The 11,601-nt window shown below is 53.2% G+C and overlaps 1 long non-coding RNA gene across 1 annotated transcript; it reads right to left on the bottom strand.

Annotated features, from left to right (window-relative positions):
- Positions 1-5,978: 5,978 nt before the first annotated feature.
- Positions 5,979-9,932, bottom strand: LOC308351968. The gene is made up of 3 exons (XR_013967620.1): positions 9,562-9,932; positions 7,006-9,025; positions 5,979-6,471 (listed from the first exon to the last, which is right to left on the bottom strand). It is a non-coding gene; the product is annotated as an uncharacterized lncRNA (long non-coding RNA).
- Positions 9,933-11,601: the final 1,669 nt, after the last annotated feature.

The following is an 11,601-nucleotide window of genomic DNA, read 5'->3' as shown; positions in this document are numbered from 1 at the left end:
GCGAGACCTCATCTTTGTTAATTCCCTCTGCGACAACCCTATTTCCATAAGGTCACCTTCACAGGTGCGGGTAGACACAGTTGAACCCTCGATGGTACCTACTCTGCTGAGAGCAGGGACCTCAGGGCAAGTGACTGGGCTTGACTTGACCTAGTTTAGAGAAAATATTTACTAATAGTCTGAAACACTATGGAGATTTCATTGGAACAAAGAATTTAAGGACCTTAGAAGTAGGAAATGCCCTGGTGTGTTGATTAAAATTTTGTGTGTATGTCGGGGCTCCGGGGTGGCTTAGTTGGTGAAGCGTCTGACTCTTGGTTTCGGCTCAGGTCATGATCGTGAGATCGAACCCCTTGTTGGGGCTCCGTGCTGGGTGTCGAATCTGCTTCGGAGTCTCTTTCTCTCTCCTTCTCCCTCTGCTCCCCCTAAAAAAAATCTGCATGTATGTCGTTACATAAATAAGTCATGTGCACATAGGAAAGTCAGAAGAAGTAAAAACAAGAAAATAAAAATGACTTATAATCCCCAAACTCAGAGATGATTTCGGTGAGTACTCTGGTATAGGCGAATGACCAGATCTTTTACACGTATAATTACATATTACACTTGTAAACTTACCCGCGAGTTTTTACAGTTAGCATTATACTACGCATAGTATCTTGTTATCTTGTTTCTGTTTACTCCTGCCGCGGACAGTCTGATAACCCAGGGTCAACATCATCCCGGTCACATCGGTCACATCGTGTTTACTGGTCACATGGGCTGTGGGTGTGTGTGACAAATTTCTCAGCCTGTCCAGTCACTGGGCAGTCACAGCCTCCCGTTTTTCGTGATCATAAACAGAGGTTCAAGAAATCACCTCACAGCTGTATATGTTCGCACATCCTTCTTCTTCTTCCTTAGGATAAATTGTAGCACTTTTTTTTTAAAAAAAGATTTACCCATTTATCTGAGAGAGGAGCATATGTGTGGGCGAGAGGGAGTGGGGGGGGGAGCTGGAGGGAGAGAATCGAGCAGACTCCCCCGCTGAGCACGGAGCCGACCTCGGGCTCGATCTCAAGATCCATGAGATCATGACTTGAGCTGGAAGCAAGAGTCCGACGCTCAGCCTGCTGAGTCCCCTAGGCACCCCGGCACTGTCTTTTGATAAAGTCATCGAGTTGCACACTCGGCAAAGTACGTGTGTCATTCTTGATCGCGAGTACTCAGTCTGGTTTCGGACGCTGGAATTGATATTCCTTATCAGCCCGTTTCTCGGGTGCAGATGTGAGCAACGCGTCCTAGTGACCATCTCACCACTGAAGTTAGCTTCTGTCACACTCTCCTGGGACACAGGGCTCTCCTTCTGCTTTCCATCCATGGTCATTTCCTGCTTCCCTATTTTTTTGAGCCATCAGAGCTGAGCTTAAATCTGTGGTTGAACAAGGAACCCTTACATTGCCTATAATCTTAAATATTCAGGGGCTTTATGAAAACAAAACAGTGTATAAAGCTCATTAACGAACAGGGTAGTTACGCTTCGTTGGTGTGAGATTAGTTTTTGCTGCTCTGTGTGTAATCTGGCCGAGTAACCGACTGTTGAGTCTTGCTAATAGAATTCTTCTTCCTTTTTGCAATAAGGAAACTTTTGTGAGTTGTAATTTATTAATTATAGTTGAGTATTGGACCTATTCCTCCTCAATAGGGGGGATGCTGGGATATGCAATTTCTGTATGTTTAAGAGTTGATAAAAGAGATAAACCTCCTCATTCCACTCAAGGTCACACCCAATGAGGACAGAGCCACTAGGTGTTTGGGTGTTTGGGTGACCTGTGACCTCACCGCAAATGACCCCTATCTCTAAGGGAGACCGGAGTGCCTTCAGAGCGACCTGTGCGATGCCTGGGGTCGGTGTCCGCTTCCCTTTCCGGACCCATTCAGCAGCTAAAAACAATAAACCTTTGCAACCAGACGTGGATGCTGAAGCTCCCTGCGAGGTGTTACTGCCGCCAGAACAGAGCGGGATGGAAAACTTCGTCTGATTTTCTGAGTTGACCAGATCTGCGGGGCATCTCCAGTTTTCCTTCGGATCTGTCCATGGTTCGGGAGGGAATGTGTGTCCGCACACCGCCCGCAGGCGTGCGGCGCGAGTGCAAATTCCTGGTCCCTGCCGCGTGTATTTTGAAGGCCTGTGATTAGGTGCGTACACATTGACCATCGTTAGGGCTTGGTGCTGTGTGGACCCTTTTGCTGTTAGGAAATGCTCCCGGGTTTCCGGTGACCCTCCGCTCCCTCCCCGTCTGCGTCCGCCCTCAGCGCGGTGACTGCTCTCACTCGTTGTGGCTGGGCCCGCTCCCCGTCCCTGTTTTCAGCCTCTCTGCGTGTTTGCATTTAGAACGCGTCTCTTGTACCCAGACCCCTTTTTAAAAATCCACTTTGTGTGCTGCCTTTTCTTTGGCGAGTTTAATCCTCTGTGATTGTAATTTACTGTAGTTATTGGTGCGATTTGAGGTCTGCCGTTTTGCTCTTTGTCTCCTGTTTTTCTCCTCCTCCTCCTTCTCCTCCTCCTTCTGTGCTATTGTTCCTCTCTTCTTCCTTTCTTTTCTGTAGAGTTGCTTGATTTTCAGAATTCCATTTTAGTTTATCATTGTCTTTTGAAGCTGTATCTTTTTTTTTTTTTTTTTTGCATTTTTTCAGCCGTTGCTGTAGGGATTGCAATATCCGTCCTTCGCCGTCTCTTTGGAGTTAGCGTATCATCTCACGTTAAGGTAAAACCTTTGCAAATGTAAATGTTCTGTCCACCACGCCCCACTTATGCCGCACTTGTCATCCATCGATGGGAACCCTGTAATGTTACAGTTTTTAAATGTAAGCAGCCATCGTGTTACAAAGATGAGGAGGCAGGGCGACCCACGAGTGTGCACAGAGACCTTTCCTGGGTTCTGCCTCTCTGCCTTGCCGGTGGCCTCTCATTCCCTCTCACCCGCAGTCCGCTGCAGCACTTTCTGGCGGTGCCCTGAGGGCTGCAGTCGGGGCTGGTGGGTCCCCTACGGTGCCCGTGATGGCCGCACGGTCCCCAGCACCTGCAAACAGGCCTGGGCTTCCCCGGCTCAGTGTCTGGGTGAAAGTGAGGTGGTCGACCCAAGCTCGTTCTGGAATACGTGTGCTGCAGGAAAAGCATTTGAAACGCGACGCTTCCTATAAAGATGAAGAACGATGATATGTTCTTGTAGTCAATGAATCTTATTCTTTTATTTGAGTTCCAGTTAGCTCACGTGCAGTATGATATTAGTGTCAGGTGTGCAGCGTGGGGCTTCAACACTTGTGTACCTCCCCTCATCGTGACCAGGGCCCTCCCTAATCCGCATCACCTGTCACCCCCTCCCCCCCACTGACCATCAGGTCTCTGTAGTTCAGTCTCTGGTCTTTTGTCTCTTTTTCCCTTTGCTCTTTTGTTTCATTTTTTAAATTCCACATATGAGTGAAATCATATGGTATTTGTCTTTCTCTGACTAATTTCACTCAGCGTAATACTCTCCAGCTTTATCACATCCTTGCAAATGGCAAGATCTTATTCTTTGTGATGGCTGAATAACATCCCATCCTATCTATATGTCTGTGTCTGTATCTATGTATCTCCCCCACATCTTCTTTATCCATTCATCAGTGATGGACATTTGGGGTGTCTCCATAACTTGGCTATTGTAGAAGAGGCTGCAAAACATCGAGGTGTCGGTATCCCTTTGAATTAGTGTTTTTGTATCCTTTGGGTAACAATTCATACTCCCCAGTGGTGGGTTTATTACTATTAACAAAGAAACCAGGGAAATACATTAATTTTGGTATTATGACATAGAAAAGAGGTATTCAAAATCATGGGAAAGAGGTTTTTATTGATTTCTTTACAATGACACTCAAGTGTGTGAGGCGGTTGACGGTTTGGGGCACTAAAGGCATTCAGGTAACGAAATTGGAGGGCAGTGATTGCGCTTTTGAGAATCGGTTTTGACCTTGATAATTTTTGTTTTCAACTGCAGAAATACATGTTTGTGGATAAATATAGGGATAATTTCAAGCCAGGGAGATGCGTGGATAGGGCTGCTGTTGTAGGAGTTACGCCAAAAATGGAAGCCAGCCCCTATGAGCCAATGAAAAGACAAAAGTAGGGGCACCTGGGTGGCTCAGTGGGTTAAGGCCTCTGCCTTTGGCTCAGGTCATGATCCCGGGGTTCTGGGATCGAGCCCCGCATCGGGCTCTCTGCTCAGTGGGGAGCCTGCTTCCCTCTCTCTCTCTGCCTGCCTCTCTGCCTACTTGTGATCTCTGTCTGTCAAATAAATAAATAAAATCTTTAAAAAAAAAAAAGACAAAAGTATTAAGGCGTCAAAATGATAGGCTAGCCCCTAGGAAAGCGACTAGCAACGCGGCACATGGTGAGGGCGTTTTTCTCGGGAAGACACTGTCACAGACGTGCTTCCTGTGAGTCGGCACAACCCCTCCCCGCAGAGAGCACAGGGCCGCTCGGCACAACTGGTTTGAGTCCTTGGGAAGTGCGGCCGCATCAAGGGTTTTCTCCTGACTCCTGTTCCGGGGACCGCTCAGGCCCCACCGCTGGGCGGCCCTCCGCCCCGCCTTGCACCCCACCCTCCTCCCCCAGTCACGGCGTCTGCAGAAGTGACCACAGTGGTTGGCTTCCCACACCCCAGGCAGAGGCTCTGCTGTCACTGGCTGTCGTTGGCCAAGCAACATCGTCTCCATTTCCCTACTTCCTCACTCAGCCTTTCTCCGCACTCGAGAGTCGGGGTCAGGGGGTGGCTGCGGTGACAGTCCCACCTCTCCTGAGATGCCCTATTTCTCCAATACCCCCTTTCCTCATACCTTCAAAATCTCCTTTTCTGCTGTTTCCTAAAGTTCAAATTCCCTTTAATGTAAAGAAATTTGCTGAAGGCTTCTTCAAGAAACTTTTCAACATTTCCTTTCTGGGTGTGAACAAGTGGCCCCTTTATCACTTAATTTAGGTTTTTTTTTTAAGGTTTTATTTTTCTATTTGAGAGAGTGGGGAGAGAGAGCATGGGGGGGCGGTCAGGGGGTCAGAGGGAGAAGCAGTCCCCTGCTGTGCAGGGAGCCCGATGCAGGACTCGATCCTGGGACTCCAGGATCATGACCTTAGCTGAAGGCAGTCGCCCAACCAGCTGAGTCATCCAGGCGCCCTTTTACTTAATTTAAATCAGTCTGTTTATGAAGGATAAAATGAGGTCCTCTTGAAAAAAAAAAAAAAACCGGGGCTTCGGCTATTGGGGAGCCCTGAGAACCTTCCAGGTGCCCCTGATGATTAGAGCCTTGGTTTTCAGCTCTCAGTACGGAGTGAGCACGTTTTGTAACCACATTTGTCACATCCTTACTTGGCTTTACAGTACACAATACCGGTGATAATAAACCACGTTCGTGGGACGTTATTGGTTTTGTCACTAACAGTTCTGTCACTGTCCTGCACAAGCATCCTTTCAAAGAGGAGCCTGTGGTTTTCATGGGGTGGGTGGAAATGGTTGACCGTCAAAGCCAGGGGACCTGGAGAGCATAGGCCACAGGCACGTGACAAGAGGTTTGAAGGGAGCAGTGTTTAGCTTAGACTTGCCGCAGACAGAAAGCCAGACGCCTCATTCGTATCGGGCAGGTCTGTGTACAAGGGGAGGGGGGCAAGGCAGGCCCTGCCAAGGCCCCGCTCCCCAGTCTGTCCTGCTGGGGCGGTCTGTGCTGGGACCCTGGCCTCTGTGCTCCTGAAAAGTCCCAGAAGACGCAGACCGGCTCGGGACCTGTGCTCGCTCGGGACGCCACCTGGAGAGCCGCGGTCCTAGACCGTTCCTCCGGGGGCGTCGCGGGGCACCGTGGACGTCTTCTGTAGCCTCCCGCACCAACGCTGTAGGCACTGTTTTGGATAGTGAACATAGGATGGCTTATACAGCGTGCTACTTTAGTTAAAATATGCCTGTTACCGTAGCATTGCTCTGAATATTTTTATTAATGGGTTTCAGACACGAGATCCTTGTGGAGGAAATGGGATAATAGGTTTGATTCGAAATACACCTCAGTTTGCTCTTTTCACAAAGCAAGACGCAGGAAGAGCTAGACTTACTGCTCCCTGAGCCCCTTGGATATGTCCAAGAGTCACCTTTACTGTGTTACCGTTCTTACTGGAACGTTCTGTGCGCCCCTAACGAAGGACTGCGTGCGTGTGTGTGCACACGTTAACACGGAAAGGCAGGGTGGTGTCAGGACGGTTCCGCCTCTCAATCGGAGGGGCCGGGTTCTGACTCAGCCCCTCCTCCTGGGAGCGGGGTAAGGCCTAAACTTCTCCTTGGTACTGCGCTTTCCTCTCGAGTCAGGAGGCGATCCAGAAACCCGAAGGCGAGGTCGCAGACCACTCCCAGCTGCAAGAGTCCGGTTCCCTCCTCCCATTCTCGGTTCCCACTGTTTGAAGCGTTTTTGCATAAACCCCTGGAAAAAAGAAGGTAAAGACATCTTAATGAGAAAAAGATCTGTGTGACTCTCTGTAAAACTAAACTATGGGAAAATCCTAAATAAGGTGAGAAATATGTTCGAGCCCGGCTGCAGTCCCGGCTGCAGTCCGGCTGCCCTCTCTCGGCGGGAAGGTTGAAGCTCAGTAGACACAGATGGGGGCTTCTGCGCTCACGGCCGTGCACCCCTGGGCAGGCGAGCTTGTCGGGCAGGCCTCCGAGCCCCCGTGAGAACCTGTCTGTCTCAGGTTGGGGACGTGCAGAATGTGCGGACAGCCCTGGGGTGCCCGGGTGCGAGCTCTCTGCTCCCCAGCCCCGGGGGCTCCTCCCAGCCCGCCGCGGCCCCCACCTCCCCCCTCCGCCTTCTCTCCGGGGAAACGTTAGCGGCGCAAGCAGTGGCTTCGCTAACACGAGGACGTGGGTTTACTCCACCCAGTGTGAGTGTTCTGTGGGCTCTCGGTGGCTCAGCCCGGGGCTGGAGGCCAGGGGCGGGTGTGTGTCCCCAAGGCCTCACCTTTCCTGCCCCTCTGGTCATGACCTTGGCTCCTGCGTCAGCAGGTTTGTTAGGCTCCGTGTTATTGACTGATCTGGTGCCTCTTCTAAGCCGGGAGACCTTTGACACATCAAAGCAGAGAGAGGACAGCTTCCAGGAACTTGGCCCCAGAAGCCCTTTTCTCGGTGACCGCAGCACGCTGCTGAGAGGTGGTCACACCATCAGCCTTCGGAGGACGGCAGGGGCACTTAATGTGGGGGGGATGTGCACCCCCAGCTTTTCCGTTTTCATATAGATAAGGTGGCCAGTGTCTTAGTTGAAGTTCTTTAAAGTGGGACTGTTTAAAGTTCAGTGTCCCTTCCCATCCCCTGGGGAGCTCAGCTTGCCTCGACACCCACTAGGCAGGCCTGGGTGGCCCAGAGTCTGCCTTCCAGCACGTTCTCAGGCTGAGCTGGTACTGCTGGTCTGGGGAACTCATAATCCTTGGCCTTTTCGGTTGTCTTTGGCCGTGTGAACTTGAGCACTAGTTTGGAAAGCGGAAACTTGAATGAAAGTGTTCGTCGGCGTGCCTGGCTGGCTCCGTCAGTCGAGCGTCTGACTCTTGGTTTCGGCTCAGGTCATGATCTCAGGCCGGCGGATCGAGCCCCACCTCCGGACCCATGTTCAGCGGAGAGTCTGCTCGAGATTCTCTCTCTGCTTGTCCCCACCTCCCACTCTCAAATAAATCTTTAAAGAAAATAAAAATAAAAATGTTCATCCAAAATATACATTATGCTGCCGGCTCTCAGCCTTGTCTTTTCCTGGATCTCTTTCCCCTGAGGTGCTGGTAGCCGGGCGGAGAGGGATAAAAAGTCCTGAGCTGCAACTTACTTCCCTGGGGAGGAGCCAGTGTGGAGAGCCCGCGGCTAGATACTGTAGGTAACCAAGTGTCCAGGGCACCCCCGTCAGGCGGGACCCTGTGTTAGGTGTTCAGGGATGCGGGTACATCTCAGCTCCTGCTCTCAGTGAGCCCCCGTAGTGGAATCATATTAAGAATCAAAAAGTCATCACAAGGGGCGCCTGGGTGGCTCCGTGGGTTAAGGCCTCTGCCTTCAGCTCAGGTCATGATCTCAGGGTCCTGGGATCGAGCCCCACATCGGGCTCTCTGCTCAGCGGGGAGCCTGCTTCCTCCTCTCTCTCTGCCTGCCTCTCTGCCTACTTGCGATTTCTGTCTGTCAAATAAATAAATAAAATCTTAAAAAAAAAAAAAAAGTCATCACAAGATGTTAAATCTGGCCCGTTTGCCCAGTGCTAGAATGGATTACGAGTGAAGCGTTATTTGCGTGGATGAGAGGTATGTTTCCAGAGCCGAGGCGAGGGGGTTGGTGCCACTCTTCAAGGCTGGGCTCCGAGGTCCTCCTGTGATGCTCTCGGGAGGAGAGGCTCTGGTCCTCTCCTGATGTCCCTGCACCTCCTGCCCTCATTGATGGGAGCCCGCAAACTGGAAACCCTTTGAAAGCAGGCCGTGTGTCAGATCCCTTGGTGGCCTCCCCCCAGTACTTGGCATAAGCAGGTGCTCAGGATGTCTGGCTGCACGTTGTCTCTGTGTCCTGGAGCCGGGAGTGTGTCGCTTTCCAGCGACGTCAGGTGGGCCCGGCTGGACCACAAAATGGGGAGAGAGTTTCCCTCCTCCCTCTCCCCGCGGCCTGCAGACCCAGGCTCGAGACCCAGCGACGCATTAGCGAATAGACAGCTCCAACGTCCACGCTGCCTGGGTGGCCGGGGCTTGGGCTCGGGCCGACGTGGGGGGGCTACTGGGTGTCACCAGAGGTCAGCGACTGAGTTGCAACACCCATGTTTCGAAGAGGCACACTCTCTTCCTAACCGAGGGAGACGGGACGCTGATTGATTTCTGAAGGCTCTGGCTGATCCAGAACGTCTGTGTCCGCGTTGATCGAACTGCGTCGTCTCCGTCCTCGCGGACGCCCACGGATTTAAAGTCTGGTCCGGCTTCGAGGAGAGGAGGGGGATCCAGTGGAACACGCCGTTGAACTCAAACGGTCTGTTTGGGAGGGAGAGGACAGAGTTTCTCAGACCTCCTGGGGCTCCCTCATGAGTTTTGGTCCATTCACTTCCTTTAAGAAATACCTTAGTTGAGGATTTACACCTTTTAAAGTAAATTTAGGCAAACTTTCTTCCCTGAAATACCACAGCAAAGCCTGTTATCTAAGTGACCCAAATATCCGGGCGCTGCCAGCGGGCACCGCTGTTTTCAGCTGGTGGATGACCCATGCCAGAAGCCTCAAGAAGCCAGCAGGTGCAGAGGACAAGAGGTCGCACCTGTGCTGGGACCCCCGCCGGCCAGGTGTGTCCTCGTGTCCTGGAGAGAGGACTCTCCCACCGGCCGCCCCTCTGCTGCTGTGCTCCCCGGTACCCCCGCCACCCTGAGCACCAGCGACCGAGGACGTTTTTCCTGAAGGGTTACGGGAAGCCCCTCCTGCCCGCTGCTGGGGCTCCGTGTGTCCTCCCGTGTGCTCGCGCCGTGTCCTCCCACACCTCCCTCCCCGCCTGCCCTGATGCCCCCCTTCCGGGACCTACCCCGAGCTGCTGTCTCTGCCACGGCACTTCTCTCCTGGGCTCCCTCGTTGACTCTGTGATGGCACATTTCTTGTCAGTATCTCCCTGTCTCCGCGCCCTGGTCGGGGGTGTCTCTGAGGACGGGAATTCCATTGCACTCACGTGCGGGCGGCTCCGTGGGGACCGAGTCCAGGCAGCGGTGCGAGCAAACCGCACGCCGGAGGTGGGATTGCTACAGCCTGTTCTGATCGCGGACAGGCGGTCCCGGGGAGGCGGCCTGGGATCGGTCTGGATGCGCAACATCCCACTGGGGCCGCAGCTCCTTCTGGAGCAGCTGAAGCATCTCTGAGCTCTCCCAGCCCGGCCTCGGGGGGCACAGTGAGGGGCCGTTAGCAGACCTGGAAGAGAGCTGCAGCTGTTGGGGGCCCCCAGAGAGGGGCTGCGGCTTTCAGAGGAGGAGCACAGCCGCTGCCAGGGCAGACGGGGGACACTAGAGACTGGCCTCATCTCCCACCCTCCCTCCACTCTCCCGCGGGGCCTCCGACCTTGCTCTTTGAGGGAACCTAACTGGAAGCCGGAGGGTGAGGAAGCCCCTGGCTCAGTCCATAAGGGCCAGCATCTTGGGGCGTGGAGCTGAGTGCCGGTGAGTGGAGCCCAGCAGCTCCCAAAAAATCCCCCGGAGTGAGGCCGAACATCATGGTCCGAGAATGGGAAGACGGGGCGAGCCCGCTTGAAGGACAGAAGCTCAGGAAATCGCGTTCACGGTTACCACGTCCGACAAGAGCTGCAAAATGAAAAGCAGTAACAGAGCCTGGTCTGAAATTAACAACCGAAACTGGATTTTACAAAGCGGAAGTTGTGCTGTATCATCCCGTCCTTCCAGCTGTGTATCATCGGGTGGGGAGACCGTTGGCCTTCAGATCTATCCAAAGGGCAGTTTTTTAAAAGCAGCTCTTCATGCGGCACAATGCAAAGGTTTTACTCTAATACAGAAGGGCTTGGAGCGGAGGCCTGTGCGCGACCCTTTGCTTTTCTTCGTTAATTAAGTTCACAAGGGTTTGCTGTGTGCTCCTTGGGCCCCACGCCACGGGGGAAGATGCACACGGGACAAGCTGTCGCCGTGGCCTGCAGGGAGCTCACAACCTGTTCACACCGATGGCCGAGCTGGCTTCCACGACTAAGTGTGAAGAGCAGCAGTAAACGAGCGTGTGCGGTGGGGTGGGGCTGGGGGCAGGCCCTGGGAGAGGACCGAGAGCTGTGCCTGGAGGGTCCTGTGCAGGACTTGGGGTCAGTGGAGAGCAGAGGGCGTGGGGTCAGGCAGGACGCCAGGACAGCAAACAGCGGCTGGGCTCAGGCTGCCTTGCACTTGGACGAGGACTTGCGAGCAACGGGCCCGAGTGCTGGGTGAATCGGGGAGTAGGGAAGACATGCCACCTCCATCATTACCGGTTCTTTGTTACGATCTGGAAATACCTTCTCCGGGCAACCACTGACTCCAGGCCAGGCAGGGGGCCCGTGACTCATTTTCTCTGCCCCACTGGTATGCACGGTGTTACTCCCCAAATTAGCAACTTCTCTCATCAGATCGGCAATCTGTCAGCGGGTCCTAAGGCACATGTCTGTGCACACGGTATGCACGTGTGTGTGTGTGTCTGCATGGTACATTTCTGCATGCGTACACATGCATGTTGCGTGTGCACGATGCCCATGCACACACGTGTGTATCTGTCCACACATGTGGGTGCAAACACACTCACACAAGTATGACCACCTCACACACACGTGTGCATGTACGTGCACATATGTAGGTGTGTGTGAGCACACAACACACATGTGACGGTACGTGTTCTTGGACTGAGGCTCTCTGGCTTAGGCGAGACTTGTGCCTGCACGTAGAGTGACTTGCGGCGGGATCTCTCTGGGATCTCTCTGGGATCTCTCTGGCAGCCTGATGTTCCCACAATGCAGGCGCTAATCTGCTCTGTCCCGGGGAGCTCATCAGTCAGCCCCCACCCATCCCGCTCCAATGCTGCCACTGCCGGCCGCGTCCCGGTCCTGCCA

The sequence above is a fragment of the Martes martes genome (genome assembly GCF_963455335.1).
Source record: "Martes martes genome assembly, chromosome: 11".
Lineage (NCBI taxonomy): Eukaryota > Metazoa > Chordata > Mammalia > Carnivora > Mustelidae > Martes > Martes martes.
This window is presented reverse-complemented; position numbering and strand designations above follow the sequence as displayed.